Genomic DNA, 16,208 nt, shown 5'->3' with positions numbered 1-16,208 from the left:
GGTCTTGGCCTACGCCAATCCCGACAAACCCTACATCCTGCACATGGATGCCAGCCTGAGCGGCCTAGGAGCCGTGTTGCATCAACAATATCCTGAGGGGTTACGACCCGTAGCATATATCAGCCGAAGTCTCACGGTCAGTGAACAGAACTATCTGTACGGGGTGTCATTCGAAGTACGCACCGACAATAATCCTCTCACCTACATCATGACCTCTGCCAAACTTGATGCGACCGGACATCGCTGGTTGGCCGCGCTCTTCAATTACAACTTCACCTTGAAATACAAACCTGGGCCTTTGAACATTGGAGCTGACGCCCTGTCGAGGCGACCGGGGTTGATCCCTACCACCGATGAAGATCAGTGGGAGGAGATCCCTGGACCCGGGATAAGAGCACTCTGTGGCACGGCAGCCATCATAGATGAGCAAGTAGCCTTTTCGGAATTGCGGGTGGCTGACTCCCTAGGGTGCACCCTTACCGCTATACCTGAAGCCTATCGTGACCCGAGTGGGATGCATGTTACCCCCGATCAGATCATTGCATGGGAGGACATGGTACGTTACCAAGAACAAGATCCGGTCGCAGGGACTATCCGGGATGCCATTCGACAAAAGCGGCAGGGCCAGCTTCGCCAGACTCCGGGGGATGTCGGAGGTATACTGATCCGGATCGCCGACAACTAGTGTTACCAAAACGACTCCAATACTTAGTGTTGAAGGCTCTCCATGATGAACACGGACATCTAGGGGTAGACAAGACTTTTGGACTAGTGAGAGATAGATTTATTTGGCCAAAAATGAGAGAATCCGTGGAGCATCACTGTCGTAGGTGTGTGCGGTGTATCCAATGCAAGACTCTATCAACTAGAGCTGCCCACATGAGCCATCTAAAAAGCACGGGACGTATGGATTTAGTCTGCATGGACTTCTTGTGCATCGAACCCGACACCCATGGTATAGGGAACGTGCTGGTCATCACTGATCATTTCACCCGCTACGCCCAGGCCTTTCCGACCAAAGATCAAAAAGCCCTTACGGTGGCTAAGGTGCTTTGGGAGAAATATTTCATGCATTATGGGCTTCCTCAACGTCTGCACTCCGACCAGGGACGGGACTTTGAAAGTAAGCTAATAAAAGAATTGCTGAAGCTCCTGCACATTAAAAAGTCCCGTACTACCCCTTACCACCCAGAAGGGGACGCTTTGCCCGAACGTTTCAATCGCACTCTGCTGGACATGCTGGGCACACTAACGGGTGTAGAGAAGACTAAGTGGAGTCGCCATGTGGAAACTCTAGTCCATGCTTATAATTGCACCCGACACGAATCTACCGGGTTCTCGTCCTACTTTCTTATGTTCGGCCGTGAAGCTCGTCTGCCAGTGGATATCCAGTTGAAAGTCTCCACCGATGGGGTGCACTATACCACCCATTTTCGCTACGTACAAAGATTGCAAGAGAATTTGCAGAAGGTCTATGGGCAAGCCGAGAGATCCACCGAAAAACTGAATGCCGGGAACAAAAGGCGCTATGATCACAAAGTGAAAAATAGAGACATTAAACCTGGTGATGCCGTACTGCTCCGCAACCGGGAGTACCAGGAAAACATAAGTTGGCTGACCGTTGGCAGGAAGGGGTGTACGAAGTAGTTACTCAAAAGTCTACCGTATCAAAGACTCGGAGGGTCGGGTAAAGACGTGGCATCGCAATCATCTGCTCCCTATTCCCCAAATAAAAGAAGGAGACTTGGAGTGGCCTACATCTCCCCTGAGTGAGGAACTGTCATCAGGACAGGAAAGTCGGGAAGATCCAAAGGAAGGAACCTCTCAAAGGGGCCTTCCGGCCGCGGGGGCGTCTCCCGGAGGAGCTACGGGCAAAGAGCCCCTTGGCCCAACGACAGAGACACTGACTCCAGTGAGTCCGCCACTAGATCCCCAGAGCCCGTGCTTTGTGCCACAAAGAGACTTTATAGATATGCCCAGCCCCTCAAGGGTCGAGTTGGCAATACCCGCTGAGAATTGCTACTCTCCCAAAGAGGTAGCAGAAGAGCCAATTCGCAGAAGCCAAAGAGCTGGCCAACCTCCCACGAGGTTGGCTTATGATCAGTTCGGGGCACCCCATTATGAGGCTCAGCAGTGGGCTCGCAGCCGGGTCCAATCCGTGATTATCATGTTCAGTGAAATGTACAAGTTGATATAGAGACCAATGTATTAGTATTTTTCATTATATAACTGGTTGTGCTGTTATCATTGTCCAAGCGGGTCGTTGGAATCCACAGGGGGGAGGATGTAGCCGTGACCCCTGATTCACCCCATTGAGCGGGAGGTTGCACTTGCAAGAGTAGTTGCAAAAGCCCGCGAAGGAGGAGAGTGCATTTGGCGGGAGGGAGCAGTCCGTTGACCCAGCAGCCCTGCGGGGAGGGTCAGGTGAGAGAGTCGAGCCAATGACCTGAGGAGGTGCCGGAGATATAGGCAGTGGTTGTGCGCACGTGGAGCTAGAGCTGATTGGAGAGGAGACGGAGAGTCTGTGAGGGGAGGTTGAACCGCCCCAGCGCAGGCCAGGTGCCCCAGGCCCAGTTAGCCCTGAGTCACCGTAGAGACAAGCTGAGCTAGGGATCGCCTTAGCGAGGTTCCTGTTCCCCTAGTATCGTTAAGCCTTGACCGGGACTATACTGTCGAGAGGGAGGTCTGGGCTCAGACACCCACTGGTGTTGCCGGAGTCTGGGTGTGAGCGTCCCGGACCATAGAGAGAGAGATATAGACAGATCGGTGTCGACGTACCGAGACCATTTGTGAAGATCGTGGCAGTCCCGAGCACCGGAGTGCTCGGCAGGTATTTCACCAAGTGCACCAACGGTACCATTAATTCACCCGAGACACAGTGGCTGCGCAGTCACCCATACACACACATAGGGCCTGCTGTGAGCAGGAGGACTAATCCGTAAGGATCAGACACGGGGTGGGATCACCCGGTGGTGGGTGTGGGAACTATTGTTGGCGTCCGCCGTGGTGCATGTTGTGGGGCGTCCGCAGTGGCGCGAGGTAGTATTGGTGTCTGCCGTGGCGCGAGATATATATATCGTATACATATATACATAGGAATGTTATGGCATGTAATGTACTGTGAGTTTGGTTTGCAAGTAAAAGAGATTGGTTTTAGAACTTGGCTGTGTAAGTGTAATTCTTGCATATATGTCCTGCGAAGACCCACTACCCCTCTGGCGGGAGCTGTCGCAAGTGGAGGCGCTGCACCCGTTATAAATATTGCGCGCACCCCAGGCTCTCCGTGGCAGAGACTTAGGCCCTGTGAGCCGGCAGGTAATACAGCACATAGTACCGGCTTGCTAGTGATAGGAAACAGGGCTACATTTGGAGGCGCTGCTGAGAGTTCAGACCTGGGGTGCCCCTCGAACCTAAATTGTTATCACCATGGCTTTGCCCACCTGTCACGAGATACGAGACTGGGCCCGTCAAGTACGCACGCCTACCCGTTGCGCCGTAGCGCTGGCCCGAGTGCCCATGGCCTTACCCTTAGAGACAGAAAGCCCAATGCTCGTAACACCATATTACATGCCAAAAGCTCTCATGATAAGAATCTTCGCAGGAACTGTTCGATCATTGAGGACTTTGAAATCAGATCACTTGAGATGATTGAGAGATTCGAGGCGAGGGGTTATGATCCTTTTATGTGGGTTGCAATAAACGGTATGTGGGATTAACCACGCGACCGTTAAAGCAACGCATACTTGAGCATATGAGATTAATTCTCAGGAGAGACAAACTGCACCCGGTCTCTAATCATTTTGACATATGTCAAAAGGGAAGTCTGTTGAACTTCAGATGTGTTGCACTGGAGTCTGTCAAAATGCACTACAGAGGTGGTGATAGAGCCAATTTGCTTCACAGACGTGAGGCATTTTGGATATTTACACTCAACACCTTAGTACCCAATGGGTTAAATATCGACTGGGACTTGAAGAGTTTCCTCTAAGGATATACTATAGTACTATACTTAATTGGTACATACAATGTGCTCCAATAGATATTACTGTATCAATGTATCTTCTTATATCCCATCTTTTCTATATCCCCCCTCTGGTCGTGCATGAGAACAGACTCCAGTATCATTTTGTAATCTTTATCGGTTGCCAGGGTGATTTATCATTTGAAATTCCTTTATAAGGTTTAAACATATTAGAGACTCAGATGGTTTAATATTAGTATGCGTCCACTTACCTATTTATTGCAATATTATCTCTATTGCAATTCCATGTGAAGCTTTGTATGCCAAAATTTATTCCTATACCAGTGAGTTAATTATTTACCTACCTATTTGGAGAGGCTATAATCATTGGTTAGTTAATCATTACATTTGAGGCATGACATGATGTGGTAATATTTAATTGGGCCATAACATCAGGAATCATCTTTGTCCAATATGTATCTCATTCATTCATTTTTTTTATTATTATTTTTTTATCTGTTTATTTTCATTTTTGATCACTATTATCTTTCTTTTTTCATTTGTATATAGTATATATATTCATTCTGTTTTTTCTTATTCTGCTTCTCTTCTGTTCTGTCTTGTTTCTTTACTATCTGCAAAACAAAATCAAGTGGTTATTTACATCAGCTGTTTTGTATGACGGGGAGTATGTTAAATACCCAGGACCTCCCCTTACCCAGTACTCCTTGAGAAAGCGCCATAGTGGGCGTGAAACGCGTGGGAGAGTTTGTTACTGTCTATTTTTTGTTTTTATGTAGCCTAATAAATTAGTTTTTAACTTCTTTTGCTGGTGAGTTCTTACCTTTTTTCTCCTGGAGCGGATGGACCACGGATCCTTTACCTTCTTACTCTCCGTGGCAGAGACTTAGGCCCTGTGAGCCGGCAGGTAATACAGCACATAGTACCGGCTTGCTAGTGATAGGAAACAGGGCTACACCGGTATTACCTCTGCAGGTGTGTATGTGTATACTGGTATTACCTCTCTGGGCGTGTATGTGTATACCGGTATTACCTCTCTGGGTGTGTATGTATATACCGGTATTACCTCTCTGGGCGTGTATGTGTATACCGGTATTACCTCTCTGGGCGTGTATGTGTATACCGGTATTACCTCTCTGGGTGTGTGTGTGTATACCGGTATTACCTCTCTGGGAGTGTATGTGTATACCGGTATTACCTCTCTGGGCGTGTATGTATATACTGGTATTACCTCTCTGGGCGTGTATGTGTATACCGGTATTACCTCTCTGGGCGTGTATGTGTATACCGGTATTACCTCTCTGGGTGTGCATGTGTATACCGGTATTACCTTTCTGGGCGTGCATGTGTATACCGATATTACCTCTCTGGGTGTGCATGTGTATACCGGTATTACCTCTCTGTGTGTGTATGTGTATACCGGTATTACCTCTCTGGGCGTGTATGTGTATACCGGTATTACCTCTCTGGGGGCGTGTATGTGTATACCGGTATTACCTCTCTGGAAATGTATGTGTATACCGGTATTACCTCTCTGGAAATGTATGTGTATACCGGTATTACCTCTCTGGACATGTATGTGTATACCGGTATTACCTCTCTGGAAATGTATGTGTATACCGGTATTACCTCTCTGGAAATGTATGTGTATACCAATATTACCCCTCTAGGCGTGTACTGTATGTAAAAACAGAAAAAACACAGCGCACAACGCTCATAGTGCATTAAAAATTATATTGACACAAACAATGAATAAGGTGAGTATCGTGCGTACATCAAGATGATGTTAAACAAGTAATTTTGGGATATTGTTACCCAAACACCACGTGGAAGCCGGATCAGATGTCCTCACATGGGTATGGACGCTGGTGCCACGGACACAGGTCCCTGCTTGGGTAGGTAGGGAGTCTTTGAAAGTTCTTTCTCCCACAGACGAATCAAACGTGTACAGCTCTCACATGCAATGCTGCTTCAGAGCAGAGCTCCACGCCGGCTGAAACCCTCTCTCTCCCCTCCGTTCAGACCCTTCCGGGTTGGTGACGTCACCGCGGGGTTCTCGCCGATATTGGCGCCGATTTCACTGGGTCAGCTCGCCGTGATAGGATAGTACAGTTGAAGGCAATATAGTTATTAGCTTTTCCAACGCGTTTCGAAACCCGTAGGTTTCTTCATCAGGGAATAAACATAAGTGGCATATGGACGGTTTTAAATACCCCACGCCAGTACCTCATTGGCTCAGCTGACTACATTCTCCACCAATAAGAAAGTGGCGGGGAGGAGTCAAAAGGCCCGGTTTGCACGCATCACTGGTTGTCAGTGGCAACATAACGTAAACAAAATAAACTTTATTAACAAACGAAAATAACATGGTGCAAACGCGATCGATGATTCTAAAACAAGAAGAGGGATATTAGTACATGGAAAGGAGAACAACATATTCAGAAATGTATCCAATATTAACACATTTAAAAGACTTTCCTCAAGTCCATCATATCACATGATACTAGAAAAGAAGCACGAAAAATAGAGCATAATTAATCATATAAGACACTTGAATGAAAGCACAAAAAACAAGGGACACTTTAGAAACCCCAATTATAAAGGGAAAAACTACATTCCAAATTTTAAATATGGACAAAGAGAATATGAAAAATATGATCCAAATTTTAATCAAAATGTTTATAAACCGAGTCCAAGGTATAGATCACCAGCCCAACCCTCTCCATCGGGTTTTTTAGACTCAGTGAAAAACAGGCATATAGATCCCCTAAGGAAGGAAGAGGGTCAGGGTTCAGTCCAAAAACCGGAAATAAAAGAAAGAAGGAAAAGGGTTCTATCAGGAGAGGAACAAGAGGGGGGGGCCAGATCTAAAGAAAAGAGACTGCGAGATGATTTAAAAGCACCATCTCCCAGAGGGATCTTTAATCTGTCTACGGTCATCTTGACAGATGAACAAAAAAAGGTTTTAGACAGAGGCCTTACTTTCTCTCGTTCATGTGGCCCGAGTGCATTTCAATTGTACACAGATCTCCAGAAGTTTGTTCGCAACCTCACTCTGAAGAGACACTTTATAAAATCCGATTTGGAAAGTATTCTACCAAATGTAGCAACTGAAATCAGTTTTGATCCTTCTACATCTCTTCAGACAGAGAGTGTGAACAATGAACCCACCTGCACACATACCCACTTTAGAGGGAAATCAAAATTTTACCCTGCACACTCTAAAGGCCACCACATAGAGACATTTTTTAATATGGTCAACAAAGATTTTAATTTTTTTTTTTTCCCCCCCAATGTTTTTATTAGGCATTTTTAGAGAATACAACATTTCTGACAAATTGTGTAGCCTAACATTTTCCAAAACATATATATTTTTTTTTTAAAAGGGGGGGAAAGAAGGGCAACCTAAGTTGTCCATGAAAAAAGGGGAGGGAGCCTTCATAGAGAGAAGGTAAGGAGGGAGGGTGGTGGGGTGGTTGAGGGGGTGGGGGGAAGAGGGGGGGGAGGGTATTGTCGTCCTACAGGGCTGATGGGGTGTGGCTGGTGAGGTTCGTACTGATTTTTTCTTATGGGGGGGAGTTAGTCTCCCACCTCCCTGGGTTGGTCGGGGCGCGCTGGTATAGTGGAACCAGGGTTCCCAGATATCCTCAAAGGCAGGGGTTTTTTGTCTGATGTTGGCTGTGAGCTTTTCCATAGTCATTACTTCCCCAATCCTTTTCTTTATTGTATTGAGCGCTGGCGTAGCTGTTTTCCTCCAGGAGGCCGCAATACAGCATCTCGCCGCAGTGAGAATGAAGGATATTAATTTCCTGGTGGGCCGAACTATATTCGGCATGGGTGCTGCCAACAGGAAGGTCAGTGGTTCAATAGGAATTTCTAGGCCTGTGACCTCTTTTATAAGAATTTGGACCTTGGCCCAGTATTTCACAATTTCTGGACAGGTCCACCAGATGTGGGCCATGTCCCCTCTATTACCACAGCCTCTCCAACATTGGTCTGATGCCAGAGGGTAGATCTGGTTTAATCGTGCTGGGGTAAGATACCAGCCAAACATGATCTTATAGATGTTTTCCTTAATTGTGGTGCAAAGGGAAGTTTCTGAGGCTGCCTGCCAGATTTCCTCCCAAGTCTCTCTTTTTATATCGACGTTAAGGTCAGCTGACCATCGCAGCATGTAGTCGTGCTGTGTAGGGGACGTTGAGCGCATTAGGATATTGTAAATATCTGAGATGAGTCCCTTCTGGTAGGACTTGTCCTCACACAAGAGTTCAAACGTCGTGAGAGTGGGGTATTCTGGATGAGGGCACGTAGTTCTGACAAAGTTTCTAATTTGTAGATATTTAAAGGTGTCCAATTTTGTAATTTTAAATTTGTTCCTCAGTTCTTGGTGGCTCAGGAGCTTCCCTAGGCTCAGTACGTCGGCAATCGCCTCTATACCCCGTGTGTGAAAGTGGGCGAACAGCTTAGATCCGCATCCTGGAGGGAATTTAGGGTTATTAACAAAGGGGGTGAGTTGTGAGTTTGTGGATGTGAGGTTAAATTTAAGTTTGCAACTGGACCAGGTATCCCACGTGAATCGTGAGGCCTGTAGCTTAAGATTGTGTAAGTGGCCATCTCCTCTGTTCAGGCTCCAGAGGCTTGCTTGCAGATAAGGCAGTTTGGCACACCGAGTTTCCATTCCCACCCAGCAACATCGGGTCGGGTCTGAGTTCCACATTACTTCCTGCCTGAGCTGAGCGGCTAGGTAATATTTATATAGGTCAGGCACCCCCATCCCTCCTCTGGATCTTGTGGTCATCAGGACTGATCTGGCTACCCTGGGTCTCTTACCCTGCCAAATGAAGTGGAGTAGTCTATTCTGTATATATTTTAGATCGGCGGCCGGGACCTGGATTGGGAGCGTCTGGAATAGGTACAACATTCTTGGGAGTATATTCATTTTGGTAGAGATCATCCTCCCAATCCATGAGATCTGATAACCTTCCCACCGATCTAGATCCCTTTTGATCTGATCCCATAGTTTCGGGTAGTTATCCCTATATAGGTCCCGATAGTGCCTAGATACATTAATTCCCAGATACTTAATGCATGAGGGGCACCATCGGTAGCTGAAATTTAGCTTGAGGAGTTTGATTATGGGGTCGGGAAGACTAATATTTAGGGCCTCAGATTTGTCGCTATTTATTTTATATCCTGATACCTTTCCAAACTCCGTCAGTTCCATCTGAAGGTTGGGGAGGGAAGTTAGGGGTCTGGTCAAGGTCAGGATAATATCGTCAGCGAATAGGGAAATTTTGTATTGTTCAGTGGCCATAGGTATACCCTGGATGTTTGGGTTTTGTCTTATTTTGGCCGCCAGTGGTTCAATCGTGAGAGCGAAGAGGAGAGGGGAGAGGGGGCAACCCTGTCGGGTACCATTTCGAATGTGGATTTGTTCCGCTCCTCCACCCGATAGTCTAACTGAGGCGGATGGCGTTTGGTAGAGCGCCTGGACACCCGTAAGAAAGGAGTCCCTGAATCCGAATTTTTTTAATGTTTGGTCTAGGAACAGCCAGTCAATTCTGTCAAATGCCTTCTCTGCGTCTAAGCTTAGTAACATAGCTTGTGAGTCTGTAAGGTGGGCCTGGTCAACAAGGTTAATGATTTTACGGGTATTGTCTGAGGCCTGACGGCCCAAGACAAACCCGACCTGGTCCATGTGTACTAGTCTCGGGAGAATTGGATTAAGTCTGTTCGCCAATATTTTACTGTATAGTTTTAGATCATTGTTCAACAGTGAGATTGGTCTATAGCTACCGCATTGTGTGGGGTCCTTCCCTTCTTTGAGGATTATGGCCAAATTTGCGGACGACATTGAAGATGGGATAGGACATCCTTCTAAAAATGAGTTGAACAATTGTAAAAGGTGGGTGGACAGAATGGGGAGAAACTTCTTATAGTAGGCATTCGTGAAACCATCAGGGCCCGGTGCTTTAGAAATTTTGGAGGCCTTAACGGCCCATTCTAGTTCTTCCGCCGTTATTTTGGCGTTCAGGAGAAGGAGTTCCTCCTCTGTTAATGAGGGGAGGTCGCAGTCAGCTAGATAATCAATGGTAGCCGATAGCGCCTTCGGGTCTGGGCTAGCAGAGTGAGCCCTTAGGTTATATAATTTAGAGTAAAATTTAGTGAATTCCTCTGCAATTTTTTTTTCATTGTATTGGAGTTCACCAGCACTATTCCGGATCGCCATTATTTGCGATCTTTTGTGTATGCCTCGTAACTTGCTAGCAAGAAGTCTGTCGGCCTTGTTCCCTTTATCGTAATACCTCTGACCCGTCCATTTAAGAGCTTTTTCGACACTGTCCATTTGAATTATTCTTAAGTTGCTTCTGGTAGAAGTCAACTGTTTATAGATTTTCCGGGAAGGGTTATTTTTATGCTGTTGTTCTAAACTTATTATTTTGTCTGTTAGCTCTTTGGTTTGTTTAAGTTTATTTTTTTTCCTATGGGAGGCAATCGAGATGAAATGTCCTCTGATTGTCGCCTTATGGGCTTCCCACAGGCTCGCTGGAGAGGCAACAGTGCCTATATTTATCCGGAAATATTCCTTAAGGGATTTTTTGATCTCCCGTACTGTCTCCGAGTGATTCAGTAGGGAGTCGTTCAGTCTCCAGGAATACGAGGTTGTTTTCACGAATGGAATGGATAGGGTCAGGGTGATGGGAGCATGATCTGACCACGTGATTGGGCCGATGTCAGTATCTAGGGCGGCTTCTAGGATGTTCTTGGTCGCAAGAAAGTAGTCTATACGGGAATATGTCTGGTGAGGGGCCGAGTAAAAGGTATAATCCCTTTGCCCCTGGTGTTGTGTTCTCCAAATGTCTAAGAGTGAGAAGTCCCCCATTATGTCCTTGAATTTTTTCCCCAGTCTTTGTGTCTGGGTGGAGTGTTGTCGCCCTGGGAGGCTCGATTTATCTTCTTTAGGGTTGAGAGCCATATTTAGATCGCCTGCAATAAGTAGCGATGATAGGTATTGGGGGTCAATTTCTGCCAGAACTGTTTTTAAGAAATCTGTCTGGTTCTCGTTTGGGGCATATAGGTTAATAAGGGCGATTGCCGAGCCTGAGAGCGAACCGTAGACCACAATAAATCTTCCCTCTGGATCTGCCTGGATTTTAGCAAGATTAAATGGGGTGCCCTGACGAATCAGAATGGCGACCCCTCTGCGTTTACTACTATATGAGGCAAAGTAGCTCATCGGATACACATGCTGGAATGTTTTAGGCGGCTCCCGAGATGTGAAGTGTGTCTCCTGGAGGAAAACAACATCGCCTCCCAACCTCTTAAGTTCCTGTAGGGCCAGGCATCTTTTTCTGGTGTTGTGGAGGCCCTTGACATTTAGGGAAGTAAACTTTAGAGCTTGTTGGCGTGACATTCTGCTTGGGATGGACGCAGACTAATTGTAAACTTTAAGTTAAGATGGTAGCTGGACAGCCAAGTGGGACGGGGGGTAGGGTGGGAGGGGAACCGCTGGGATAGGATCAGCGGATGTAGAAAAGAGAGAAGGTAGACCCTATTGGGGTCTGTAAAGTTTGAAACCGATCTGGTTTAAAGACCGGTTGGGGTGGTTTAAGACCCTAGGGGGGCGGGTCCGACGACTGTCTCCAGTAAGGGTGGGCCGAGTAGAGACCCTTAGCTATTTGGAGTTACAGCCAAAACATGCAGACCGTGGGAGTCCTAGAAGATTGGATTTCTCTCCTGTATGGGCAATGTGGGGAGTGGACAGGCGCTGGGCTGCTCAGTTCTAGGGGTGGGCGGTGGGGGGGAGGTGAGTGGGTGGGGGGTTCAGGGTTAGGCTGGGTAGGGGACCGCTTCTGGGAGGAGTCCGATTAATGTGTTCCTGGCTTCTGTACTGTGTGTACAGGCGCTCATATAGTGTACCTTGACCTCTCGGGTGGGTGTCTATAAGTGTTGAATGAGCCTGAGGTCTCTTGGGCCCTCCCGGGGCGGTGAGGTTCGGGTGCATCCCCTCCATGGAGTGGTCCTTGGTGTGAGAAGAGGGGGAAGAGAGGAGGGTGGGGGGGTGGAGGGGAGGGTGTGGGAGGAAAAAAGGGGGGTGATACGGGAGGGGGGAGGGGGTTGGGGGGGAAGATAAGGGGCAGAAGGGGGGGAGAGCAGTTCTGACATATCCTAAGCATAGCATTCAATACCAACATTGTACCTCGTATTAGATAGGCTGTGTGTATACAATGCTTGACAGAGTGGTTACATACACTACTGAGCTGAAGCGGTCCACTCCTAGGCTTCCTTGGAACGGCGGTGGTCACCTGTGATTTTACAGGAGGACGAACCGTGGGTGGGGGAGGACGGGGTGGGGGGGAGATTGATCATAGGGGAAGGGAAGCGGACTGGGGGGCGGTGGGGGAGGGGGGGTCTGGGGGGAGGGGGGGTGGGGGGGGAAGGGGGGTTGAGAGAGAAAGGGGAGGGGGGGGGTGCAGGCTTAAACATTGATCCTTGCGCAGTGTACACAGTTTACATTTAACAATATAGACATCAAACATTTGCCATAGTACAGGTGTTGTGTGACCTTTTGTGGTAAACCTGGGCAAAGCGTCGGACAGATGGGGGGATAATTAGGGGGGGAGGAAGGGATAGGGGGTAGGGGGGGGGGGGTACAGGCTTATACATTTAAACATTGAATATTGTACGTAATTTACATTTAGCAGTTGAGGCAACCGACATTTGCCATAGCACAGACGCTGTGCGACCTCGTGTGGTAAACCTGGGTACCGCGTCTGTCAGGCCAATCCGCGTGAGCGTGTCCGGCCGAACAGACCCGGGGGTGAGTGGTTCAGTCCGAAGGGGTCGGGGGAGGGTAGGGGGGGGGGGCAGGGGCAGGGAGGGGGGGGCAGGGGCAGGGAGGGGGGGGCAGGGGCAGGGAGGGGTGGGGCAGGGGTAGGGGGGGTGGTGTGGGGGGAAGGGGAGGGGGGGGCGGGGGGAGAGTGTGACCCTGGGCAATGAGTCATAAGTAGTGAGAACATTTTGCATTACAGTTAGATGAATGACGAATAGGCAGAGGCATATGGATCAGCTGGAGGGGAAAGAAAAAAGGGGGGGGGCGGGAGGGCCGGGGGGGCAGTGGGACAAATGAGGGTGAGGAGAGGATGTTAGGGGGAGGGGGTGGGAAAGGGGGAGGGGGTGGGAAAGGGGGGGGAGGGGGACTTTAGAATGAGGGGGGGGGGGTGCTGTTCCCGGATCGGGGAGCAGGGGGGGAGGGTGGTTGGGGGACCAGGGGGGTTGGGGGTGGAAGGGAGGGGGAGGGAGGGGTTGGGAGTAGGTGGGGAGAGGGGGGGGTCCGGAGGTGGGGGTTGAGAGAGGGGGTGTGGGGGGGGTGGAGGGGGGGTGAGGGGAACCAGCTTGATCGTGGAACCCAAAGCGTTGTGCAGATGGAACATTCAAGTATGCAGGCACCAGATACTATGGTAATACTAAGTTAGTGCAGACTTTTGTGTCCTGTCAGTAGAATGTTGTATACGTGACTTTATTCTCCAGTAGATGTAGCTGGGTTGTGGCTGGAATACGTGGCCCCTCTCTTGGAGTGGATGGGGTGGGGGGGGGGTTGAAGGGGCAGCTGGGAGGGTTTGTCCTCAGGGGTTCGGGTGGGGGGGAGCAGGGGTTTGGGGGGACCTCTTGCTGGGCATGCTATTGTGGGGAGGCGGGACATTGCTGACAGAGACATATGGGGGGAGGTGGACGGGGCATGTGCGGGGCACTAGTACAAACTGGTACAAACCCTGGCTGTCGGCGCATGTCCGTTGTGTTTCTGGATCGCGTTTCCTGGGTTCTCGCGGTGGGGGGGGGGGGGAAGGGGAATCGGGTGTCCTGAATAGGGCTATACACCTTGGCCCAGCCCCCCCGGTCGAGGGGGGGGGAGCGTTGAGGAAACCCCGTCCGGGAGAGAGAAGGGGGTGATAAGGGGATCCTCCGGAGGATGCCACCGGGGAGGTCCAGCGGTCTGCGCCGGGTGGCGTCATCACGCCCCGACGGCACAGCCACCGCTATGCTCAGGCATCGCAGCCGTCGCCGGCGGGAACCCATCGCGCAGCGCGATGACGTCAGTCGGCGCCCCTCCGACCTCGGCGGGGCTCGACTCGCTGGTGTGAGGCCTCCTCGGGCGCCATTTTGGTGAGCGACCAACAGAGCGACCGCGGATCGGAGAAGGACCACGAGGAGGGGTATGGACGCTCCGGCCGCCATCTTGGGAGACTGCGCAGTTGATGTCGGTGTGCAGGCAGGCGGGGATCATGCTCCTCAGCGGGGCTCCGGATTCAGCTCCTCGTCGTCCTGTAGCTGGATTGTCCTCATTGAGGTCTCAGGGGCTGGCTGCAAGATCTCCGGTGAGCCCTGGGTCGAAGGGAAGGCCACGAGGGAAGGTAAGGATATACCCAGCGCCATTTTGGGGGTTGTTTCTTTTTTTATTTGTTGTGGGATGAACGGTGGTATTCTGCCGGCTGGAATTTGTGGGTAGTTCTGTGCGGTCCCTCATTTTTCCCGGATTTGCCTCTGTCCCGCAATTCTCTCAGAGGTCCTCACAGGCATGTCGTCCCTCTCTCGGGGCCGGTCACCGGCTGAGTGGGCAGGTTGGAAGGGGTCATCTGGGAGGCCCAGGGCTTTAGCGAAAGGTGCCATGTCCTCGGGGTGCCTAATTGTTAGGTATTTGCCCTTGTGGGGGACCACCAATTTGAAGGGGAATCCCCATTTGTATGTTATCCCTTTTTCTCTCAGGAGCAATGTGAGGGGGCGAAGAGCCTTGCGTCGATCTATGGTTAGTTTAGAAAGGTCGTTGTAGACCTGTAGCTGTTCGCCTCGGAACGCGATCGTGTTTCTCCCCCTGCTAGCGCCGATCAGCTTGTCTTTGGTTGAGTAGCTGTGCAGTCGCACGATCGCGTCCCGCCGGCGATTAGGGTCCTCGGAGCGTGGCCCCAGAGCTCTATGCGCTCTGTCAATCTCCAGGTCTCTTGGCTCAAGGTCCGGGCAAAGGAGAAGGAAAAAATCCACCAGGTAGGCCCTCAGGTGCGCAGGCAGGATTGCCTCAGGGATGCCGCGGACGCGCAGGTTCTGGCGGCGATCCCTGTTTTCCTGGTCTTCCAGGCCATCCTGTAGGGTGTTGATTTCGTGGCCCAAGCGGATGATTTCATCGTCAGCCTCTGACTGATGATGTAGGGCCTCGTCGAGTCTGGCTTCTAGCGTGGTGGTACGCTCCTGGAGGCCATTGATATCCTGCCGGATTTCGGCCACCGCCTCCTTGATGTTGGTTTGGAGTGAGCGCTGTAGTTTGGCATGTAGTTCCTCCAAGTATGCCTTCGTGATTCCCCCCTCAGCGGGTGGGGGGGACTCGGCGGGGTGTGCTGATTCCGTGGGGCCTTGTGTGCCTCGTGGGCCTGGAGTCTGGGGGCCATCTTGCCTCTTTCCACTCACTTCTGCAGGCCGCTTTGCAGGGGTGAAGAAGTTGGCTCCTCCGTGAGTCGGGGGATTTTTCCCTTTATTAGCCATCCTGCCGTGTTTAGGAACCTTTTAGGGGCTTTTTATAGGTTTTTGGACGGGTTGAAACTCCTTAAAAAGTAGGTTTATTCAGGAGGGTCTCAGGAGCTCTTCCTCTACCCGACTGTCCTGGATGACGTCATAGACACGCCAAAGATTTTAATTTTTTAACCAGTAATGTTAAGAATGGTGACATTAGACACAATTTAAATAAAAATGAAACATTGGCTTTAAAACTCCTACAACAAAATAAAGATCTGATTATCAGACAAGCCGATAAGGGGGGAGGTGTTGTGTTACAGAACAGGAAGGATTATGAGGGGGAAGCCCTCAGACTCCTAAACGACACCTCCTCCTATAAAAGATTGAAAAAAGATCCTACAGGGGAATTTTAAATTTTATTGAAAGAACTTCTAGATAAAGCTCTCACTACCAATGTCACAGTAAAAAGTGAATATGACTTTTTGTATTCTAGCTGTCCAAGAATTGCTATTTTTTTACCACCTCCCAAAAACGCATAAAAGTTTCACGAACCCGCCAGGTAGACCGATCATATCGGGAATCCAGAGTTTAACAGCAAACTTGTCCCAATATGTGGACTATTTCCTCCAACCCTATGTGGCAAAACTTCCTTCATATTTGAGAGACTCAACATCAGTGTTGAATTTGTTGGAAGGTCTTGAATGGAAGGACTCATATAGGTGGC

The sequence above is a fragment of the Ascaphus truei genome, chromosome 3 (genome assembly GCF_040206685.1).
Source record: "Ascaphus truei isolate aAscTru1 chromosome 3, aAscTru1.hap1, whole genome shotgun sequence".
Taxonomy (NCBI): Eukaryota; Metazoa; Chordata; class Amphibia; order Anura; family Ascaphidae; genus Ascaphus; species Ascaphus truei.
Note: the sequence above shows the minus strand (reverse complement) of the source record.